Below are 10000 nucleotides of genomic sequence, written 5' to 3'. Positions count from 1 at the left end.
TCGACCAGCCAGTAAGCACTGGATAGCACAATGATATTGTTGAAAGCTATCGTCAGAGTTTGAATCCCTTGTTCAGAGTAGATCTGCCTGAGATTTTATTGCAATATAGGAGTCAGGTACCATCGAAGTTTCATAATAAAATGCTACATGTTTGCTTGAGCACGCAATAAAATAATCTGGCAATGTGATTATAGCACATTGGAGACACTTCAAACAAGGACGAGTTGGCAAAGTTTATTGCAAGCAGTTTGATCAGTGCCAAATTATGTATGCACTTTGTCACATCCTAATATTGCTTGCATGCGAGATATCAGTCAGAGGTAGTAATGGGCGAACTTGAACCTGCATATTTTCTGAATAGCCAAGTGTGTCAACCATAATACTGTCAAATACAAATTTGCTAAGAGCATGTTAGTCCCGTTTATGTCCAATTGTAGAAGGCAGGAATGAGATTGGCCATGCATGCCCACATATAAAAATAAAAAGCAGAACCACAAGACAGTCTAAATAGCTTGGTGAACAGATAGCCAAAATAGCAGTCAAAATACATCGCACTTTGTCACAAATAAATAAAAAAAAACATTGTAATTAAATAACAATCCCTAACATGTCATGTGATCAATTGTGGTCATGATCACAGTTACTGCTGTGAAAAATTATTTGCACTAAGTGTTTCACAACTTGCTGAGAGAGCTTGACCTAGTAAAAAATCCTCATATGTGCACAGCAGTGGCAAAAAACGAGATGAGCGTCGCATCTTGGCGACCATTATCTGCCTACATACTACACAAAACTGAATTTGAATTTAAAGGAGAAATTACAAAGCAGTTCGTGTCCAATGATAGTTAAGCGCACTGCCTTGCCATGCGTTGAAAGCTGACCTCCAAGCAACCAAAATGTAAGTGACCCTACACTGAAGCAGGGTCCTTAAATGACGAACGTGTATCACATCCTGGCATTCGCGGACGCAGTCACCAAATGAAAAACACCTTTGCAAATCGCAATAACGACGAATGTCACACGCGCGCGCACACAGACAGAATGCGAGCAGTTTCCGAAAGCACTCGCGAAAGACTGTACGGACGTTCCTACGCGTTCGACGCATACCAGAAGCGCGCGCGCTCGCACGCACACACACACACACACAGACACGCACAAAAGGCGAGCAGTTTCCGAAAGCACTCGCCAAAGACGATACGGATGTTTTTACAAGAAAGCAAATCCCGCTGGCGTGGCACCATTTCGCGATGCACAAACAGCACCACTCATTAACAGTACACATCCGTAGAACGGCGCACAACAAGCCGGAACTAAGCGCACACCATTCGACGCCAAATCCATCGGCGATTACGCCGCTGACAAACACGAACACCTTCTAACATTCACAAACCAAACGACGATGTGCTGCGAGCTTCACACAGATTTTACGGCCCTGTCCGGTTGATAGGGCTGCTCCACAGACTGTCCTCGAAAATTATCAAAAGCAGGGCAGACATGAGAATCATTAGCGTACACCGAATGGAAAAATTCATTGAATGCATTGGAGATGCGTGCAGGATCATTTATAGTTTCCTCATTGATAGTGAATGAAGATGAAGCTTCAGTAGTAGGCATGACAGAACGCCAGAACTTCCGAGGATTATTTCTTAGTAAACCTGGCAGCTCGATATGAAAGAAAAAATCTTTGGCCGTATTCATTTTCAAATTTAGTTCCTCTTTGGCAGAGGTGAATCTAGCAATTGCATCAGGGTCATTACTACGTTTTGAGCGTCTCAGTCTTCTAACGCGGCGTGATAACTGCAAGATTTCTCTAGTCATCCAAGGGAGGGCACGATTTTTTTTCTTAGTTTTTAACGGAACAAAGCGTTGAATACACAGCTTTATAATGTTTTCGAATTGGCGAACTAATGTATTCACGTCACAGTCTTTACTAAGTGTGCAAAACGATTCAAAACGTTCTGATAAGACATCAAGAATAGACGTGTCGTCAGAGCGATTAAAGTCGAAAGAAGTTTGAATTTCGGCACGTGGTTTACAAACTGTGCAGTTTAGCGATATGAACACTGCCCTGTGATCTGAAATGCCGTCAGTAATTTCACACTCAGACAGCTTATCAACAAGGTCTGAACTAATGAACACCAGGTCAAGAAGTGTGTTTTGTCTTGTTGCGCCATTGACTACTTGTGTAAGCCCAAAAGATGAAGAAAAGTTAATTAGTTCGCTACCTAAACAACTGTGATGCGATAGTGAGGGCCAGTGAATATCTGGTGTGTTAAAGTCTCCCATTAGAATTAAGCTAGATGCATGAAAACTGTGCGTGTTGATGTAATCAGCGAGAAGAAAAATGTTATCAGGTGAGGAGGCAGGTGGATGGTAGAAAACAGAGACTATGATTGTTTTCTTCCCTAGGTATAATTTACACCAAACAGACTCAAGATCTGCTGGAGGACAGATAACTGAAAACTTTAAATCCGATTTTTAAAAAATGGCGACACCGCCTCCCCTACCAGTTTTGCGGTCTGATCGGACAGCTACATAGCCGGGTGGAGTGATTTCAGAGTCATATATGTGATCTTGAAGCCATGTTTCAGTGACACCGATGAAATGAGGGGAATAGGAGGCTACCAAGGAAAGAAACAGCGGGAACTTATTTCCTAGACTTCTTGCATTCAAATTCAAGAAAGTAAGCTTGTAAGAGTCGCGAATTTGTCAAGGTGAAGATGACGTGGCCGGGAGAGTGTTGTCAGAAAGGCTCGAATTATTCACTACGGCGTTTACAGCGAGACCTGAATCGTCAACTAGGGCATTAGCTGCATCAATCCACCTGTAGCGGACACCATTTATAAAGACATGGTCATAACGCAACCTCACCACAGAGCCATGGTCACGAAAAGAAGAGGTTGCTGCCCATAGCTTTTTGCGAATGGCACGTACATTAGCCGAGTAATCTTCAGTTATGTAAAATTTTGTTCCTTTCAGCTTTGAGACAATTTTCATTATTTCTACTTTGTTCCGAAAGTCTAGTACTCGTAATATAACTGGGCGCAATCTACGTTCACGTTTGGTGCCAATTCTGTGACAACGTTCGATGGGCGGGCATTCAATTTGAAGTTTCTCTGTGAAAAATTGGTGTACATTAGACAAAAGCGTATCTGTGTTTTCGGCATTGTGTTCACCAAGTCCATGCAAAATTATATTGTTGCGTCTCGAGCGATTTTCAAGGTCATCATTTTTTTTAATTAGTTCCGAAACAGCCTGAGATAAAGAGCGTACGTCAGAACCAGAATGGTCATATGAGACTTTAGGATCAGCGCTAGTTTTTTCGAGAGCGGCCACAAGGGATTCCAGAGCGTCAAAACGCTTGTTAACAGTTTGCTGAAAAACCTTGATGTCAGCGATGTCTCCAGCGATCGTTTTGCCCAGCCAATAGTTCTGTCAGCATTCCGGAAATATTGTTCAAGTCATTATCAGGTTCAGCAGATGAACACGAAGTTTCGTCTGAATTACCGGTGTTACGAATCGTCTTTCTCGGGCGACCGGGATTTAATTATATATATATATATATATATATATATATATATATATATATATATATATATAGATATATATATAATATATATATATAATGACGAAATATAGTACAACATACGTTCAACAAGCACAGTATATTTGACTGACGTTTCGGCTGGTGGACCAGCCTTTGCCAAAGTCAAAGCCACTTTGACAAAGGCTGGCGCGCCAGCCAAAACGTCGGTCAAATACACTGTGCTTGTTCAACGTACCTCGTACTCTTTTTCTTCAATTGATTACCGGGGCCAGCGTGACCTACTCGGCCATATATATATATATATGTATATATATACCTCAATGTGCCCTCTTGGATGAACGAGGTTTTCCCAATATGTTCTACATCTTCCTTCTATCGTCATCGTCACCCATCATGCACCTCATTCTTCCCTCTTTCTTTCCCTCTTCCCCTTCCCCCAATGCCGAGTAGCTGGCTAGAGGAATATACCTCAGGCCGACCTTTCGGCATTTCGTGTCATTAAACTTCTTTCTCTCTTCTCTCTCCCAATAGAGCTGAACATGTCACAGCCAATAACTTTTCATGGTTTTCGTGTGTATTTCCGTCGAATAACACGCTTTACCCTTTTGCAGAAAATTTGAAAGCATTCTTTGCGTGAACATTGTGCTGTGTATTCCCACCCTGTAACAGCCCGGCAGGGCTAACAGTGTTGAAAACAAAAAAGAGATAAGTAAATAAATGTCATCAATTGCATCCGGAGTGCCACGGGCATCTATCTGTCTTAGGGCCTTTGCTCTTCTTGATTTATGTTAATAATCTGCCCAGTGTATAACACCACAATCAATAATTCTGGTTGCAGATGATTATGTAATATACGAGGTGTGACACAAAAAAACGAGACTGTTACAATAAATTATTGTACTTACAGAATCAGTTCTCTGTGACATTATCACCTTCAAAGTAGCCCCCTTCAGCATTGACGCACTTCCGCATTCAGTGCGGCCATTGCTGGTAGCAGTTCTGAAATGAGGCTTTTGGAAGGCCCTTCAGGAGATTCTTCGTTTTTGCGTGAACCTCTTCAACTGAGGAAAAATGGTTTCCCTTTAAACAAGATTTATCTTTAGGAAATAAAAAAAGCTCGCATGGAGCCAAATCAGGTGAATAAGGAGGATGCCCCATCACAGTAATGTTTTTACTGGTCAGAAACTGCGTGACATATAGGGCCGTGTGAGCGGGTGCATTGTCCTGATGCAAGAGCCATCCATCACTCCACAAATGTGACCCCTTTTTCTAATTTTTTCACGAAGTTTGTTTAGTACTTCAGTGTAGTAGTGTTGAATAACAGTCTGACCTCTGGGAACCGGCTCAATCATTGAATTCCATTAATATCAAAGGAGAAGATTAACATTGCCTTGAATTTTGATATTGACTTCTTTATATTTTCACATGCCTTGCAATTTTTAGACATTGTTTCCACATCAATCACCTTTCCTGTGACTACTGATATCAGAGAGACACAACCATTCAAAGAGTTCCCACGCTTTTCCAAAGAGCCGTCCCCCGATACGCCACACTCGTTACTGCCGACAACCTGGAGCACTTCTGCAGCAGCATCCATCACTGACTTAGACGCTACAATTTTCCCGGCATCAAAGTGCTCGCAAGAAACCTTCTCATAGGAGGAATGACATAGTGGCAGTGGTCTATTCATACCCTTCGAAAATGTCAAAGTACCAGTAGTTCCTTTCCCCAGCTGGCGGATAGCGCAGATAAGCAGAACGTTGTTTTCAGCTGCATTTGCTGTTTCTTTTTTGGTCAGGAAAACAAACGTTCGTGGGAACATGCACTACATAACACGGCGTATGCAAAACATACCCCTTGGCGCGAACGCTCCTCAAGCTTCGGTGAAATGTTTTTGCATTCCGGGCACGCCAGCGACGACAAAACTGAGAAAAGAATTTCGACATCTACAATCCTCTTCCCCTGTACCACAACACTTCCGGTGGCACTTAAAAGTTTTCCTGCAGCTGGCCCAGTTTCACTTCACTTGCGGAAACAGCAACATTCACTTCACACTTCATAGAGTAGTTCGTGGTGCACCGATTGCCGTAGAACTTGCGTTTCGGCATTTGTTTCACTCGTAACTTAGCCACAACTTGTTGTGTGATGTAAGACAACAATGTAGGTCACTGAAGTGATGAAACAATAGCTTTAAATGACAGTACAACGCGTCGCTGCAGTGTAAACACGATGTCACGTCGTGCGACCCGCATGGCAATGTGTTCAATTTGAATAAAGAAATTATTACGATCACCATTGCTCTATCCTATCAACCTTTAGAATACGTCGTCACAAATTCATTAAAAAGTATCCTGCGTATTTGTGCACAAACGTAAGTTCCTTTTAAAATTTTAAATGTAGGTTTCATTTTCACAAAATGTAACTTTTAGGTTTAGAGAGGTCTGCCGGCACTTGCAGAAACATCATAGCTTTCGACAGAACCAGATAAAGAGATAATTTTTGCAGCAGCGCAATTCTGAATGTCTGTAGATTCTTAAAATAATAAAAAAAACTAAATTCGCTGTTTTTGAACAAAAACGTGGTTTCCAAAAGTGGCAGCATACTTTATCGCTAACAAATACCTTATCCTTCCCATATATAACGATCTGTCATGGGATATGCATGTTAATGCTAATCGCATGTTAGGATATCTTGATCGTAATTTTTCTACTGTTCCGACGTCTACAAAACCAGCACTCTACAAAACCTTAGTTTGCTCAAAACTACAATTCGCATCTGCTGTACAACCACGTGCACATTCCGCGGCGTCCATAAGGAAGCAAAGATGCAGCGAGCTCGATGTAGGGGTGTGGGTTTAGTGTTAGCATATAGAGCACACGAGGGATCACAGCTGCCAGCGGAGTGTTGCCTTTGTTCTTTGCTTAAGTTACTGCAACTCCTGTGGGATCAAGGAGACTAAGTACACCTCTACCTGCTTATATGATACCCGTATGGTATGCTCCACTGACCTACAAGTTCTGTGAAGTGCATTTGATTGCATTCTTCTTTAAAGACTGTTTTATACAAAGTTCACGCGTGTGTGAAAAAAATAAAAGATAAATCACAAATTATGTTACATCAACATCAGATAAGGGCGACAAGAATCTAACCACGCAAGTGATCTTTTTTTAATATGTGAATAGCCATCGTTCTTTGGCTCTTTTACCCATGTTTGCGATGGTCGGCTGCTGATGGTCGGTTGTCAAACCTTTGCAGCCAAAAGGTGCTGATGCAATGGCCATGTGCTCTCACACGACAGTTGTGATACTGAACATAACTAGTATAGCTCGGTGAGGCGTGCACTGCACTGTGACAGCTCCGAGTGCCTGAACAATTCAAAATTTTGGTGTAGTGCTCATGAATGACTGCCCTCATCAACTTCTAATTAAAGGAAATACCTAGCAAGAATCACTCGGCTATTCGCTCCCATTGACGCTCACCATTATTGAACGCAGACTTATTCCTTTCTCTATCTAAGATTTATATTTCGAGAAAGTAAAGAGAGTCTTTGCAAACAAGTAGCTATGAAAACGGAAATGGAAAAATTGGCATTCACTTACCCGCCACCATCCAAAATTCGTAGTCCTCCCAAGACAAGGCGAATGCGGAAACGTATTCCTTGAAGGAGCCCGAGCTGATCAGGAAAACGGCCGCAGGTAATGTAGCCAGCCTTACGAAGTTGCTGGCGGCCCTTGCTACGCCCTGATGTAACAGAAAACAGCCGGTACATTTTACGAATGTGTCAGTGTCACATCATAAGGAATTATAGTTTATAAACAGCTTCTGTGTATATATATATATATATATATATATATATATATATATATATATATATATATATATATATATACCGGGTGTCCGAACTATTATGTACACAGATTTAAAAATTTGCAAATGTCACACAGCTGGACAGAACCAAAGTATTGTTGTCCGCCGTCACTTGGAGATACTCATATTATTTTCTTGCATTCCGCCTAACTACACATTTGGAGGTCTCTAATTATTCAACTTCCCAAAAGTTATAGTTAGATTAAAAATGTCAATGACAAAATTGTGGAGCAACATGATCTCCTGATACAGCTTTCTGTTGCTCAATACGTGCTACATGAAAGTTTTTGCAAATGTCAAAGTAACCCGCAAATAAACGCAATGTTGGTGCGTTACTGGCTGCTCGAGCAAGCGGCTGGCTTGGTTAATTAAGTATTCGACGTGATCATTCCACAATAATTTACATTTTATATGCGTGCCTCAGTACTTACATTTACATGTCGTTTCTAAAGCAACTTTATTCAGGTGGTACACAGGAAGGTTATCGTTAGACCGGGATGCTCTCATAAATTTATACTTGTTAACCTTAAGAGGAAGCTTTAGCTCGGGCCCAACTCCGACGCGGCCTATTCAAATACATGTAAAACGCAAAAACGTTTTTATGAGATAACCACTGGACCGATTTTGATGAAATTTGTTGCATTTGAAAGAGAAACTTAAATTCTAGTGACTGTTGGAAGCGGAATTTCGATTTAGGCTTGAATTTTCTTAAAACGATTTTCAGATATTTGACCGTTTGAAAAAAATAGAAGCACGAAGTTTACAAATTCATAGTTCTGCATGAAGAACAGATATCGCGGTTCTGTAAACGGCATCCATTAGATCATTCAAAGCGGACAAATTCAATATGTCATTTTATATTTTACGTGAATTTGTTACGTTGGTTACAACGGTCTTGCAAAAGTTGTATTTCCCTATGATTAAATTTTTTTTATATTCATGTGTAACATATCAATTTTGTCCGCTTTAGATGTACTATTAGATGCCATTCACAGAATTGTATTATCATTTCTAGTGGTTGAATTACAGAGCTGTAAACTTGATAGTTTCGCTTTCTGAAAATCTTCGATTTTCGCCAATTTTTAATAAAAAATTGGCGACCTAACTCGAAAATTCGAAACCAATAGTCACTAGATTTTAAGTTTGTCTTGTAAATGCAACAAACCTCGTCAAATTTGGTGCAGTGGTTGATGAGAAAAACGAATTCTCATTTTACATGTATTTAGATAGGAGCACTCGAGCTAAAGCTTCCTCTTAAGTTCCATTCACCACAATCGGCACCAATTGCAATCGTTATGACGATCCGCCTAAAGCAGGGTAATTTCGTGCTCGTTAGGTATGTATCTCAAGATGAGACATTCGTCTCTAAATAAGTGAACGTCATAAGTAATTGCTGAAGGTAAGGGATCAACATAGATACCGAATAAGAAAGATCCCAGGACGGAGCCTTGTGGCACACAAGATTGAAAGTCGCTATGCGGTGAATTATGACCATTAGCTGTCACGAACTGGGAATGGTTAACGAGAAGTGACTCTATCCATTTTAGAACACTATGATCAATGTTTAACTTGCTTAATTTATAAAGCAAGTGTATATGGCACACTTTGTCAAAGGCTTTCGAAAAGTCTATGCAGATGAAATCGGCAAAAGAAGACTGGTCTAATATTTGGTGCAGTCTTTGAGTAAACGTTAATACTTGCGATTCGTATGAGAATGATTTTTATATCAGGGTTGTGATGGCGAAAAAATGAATTCGACGCAAGAAAATCCGCAAGGTTAGTGAAGATTTGTTCTAGTAGTTTGAAGCAGGTACCGTTTCATCATAATTGGTAGGTGATGATTTGCCGCCGGATTTGTGCAAAAGAATAATTGTCCTTCTTTCATTCTAACAGAACTGTATGTGTGTTTAGCGATTGTTGGAATACTTTAGTTAATATAATGAAATTACAAGAGCAGGTGTTTTTCAGAAAATTATCACTCATGTTACCAAAGCCAGGTGACGAATGTATCTTCATTGAATCTATTAGTCAAATACCACTGGGAGCTTCAGCATTCACTGAAGACAGTTAGGAAGTTAGACACTCAAGACAGGTAGTTCAATATCTGTAGTGCACGAGAAATTTTTAACAAAGGTATCTTTCAGAAAAGTTGCGCATAAATTTTTGGGAACAGGGCTTCCAGACCAATTGTTAAGAGGGATAGAATTTTTGGAAGGAGGATGTATGACGCGCCAGAATTTTTTTACGTTAGTTGTGAACGTACATGGTAATGTGGTTGATAAGAATGTTTCTTGCGCGCATTTGAGTGTGGCTACATAGGCGAATGATGCTAATGTGTAGGCTTTCTAACATGAGTCAGTGGTTGATTGCATTGCAGAATGATAGTCTTATTTTTTGTTGGATAGCCGCTTTAAATGATCGTTGTACCTAGGCGCGTCCGGGTTGCAAGGTATAGTACGGGTTGGGATGTGCTTTTTGATGGACTTATTTACCTCTGTCAAAAATATATTCTGGTTTGACTGCACAGTAAGATGTTCAAAATCACTCAAGAATATCTTAAGAAATGGACTTGGCTCATTTATTGAT

At 40.5% G+C, this 10000-nt stretch overlaps 1 long non-coding RNA gene across 1 annotated transcript in view; it reads right to left on the bottom strand.

Annotated features, from left to right (window-relative positions):
• The window catches only part of LOC129385570 (uncharacterized), a 39562-nt gene that overhangs the window by 28647 nt on the left and 915 nt on the right, over positions 1-10000 (bottom strand). The window contains exon 2 of the long non-coding RNA XR_011895848.1: positions 7147-7288. This is a non-coding gene — a long non-coding RNA (uncharacterized lncRNA). The remainder of the gene's footprint in view (positions 1-7146; positions 7289-10000) is intronic.

Source organism: Dermacentor andersoni, chromosome 7 (genome assembly GCF_023375885.2).
Source record: "Dermacentor andersoni chromosome 7, qqDerAnde1_hic_scaffold, whole genome shotgun sequence".
Lineage (NCBI taxonomy): Eukaryota > Metazoa > Arthropoda > Arachnida > Ixodida > Ixodidae > Dermacentor > Dermacentor andersoni.
This window is presented reverse-complemented; position numbering and strand designations above follow the sequence as displayed.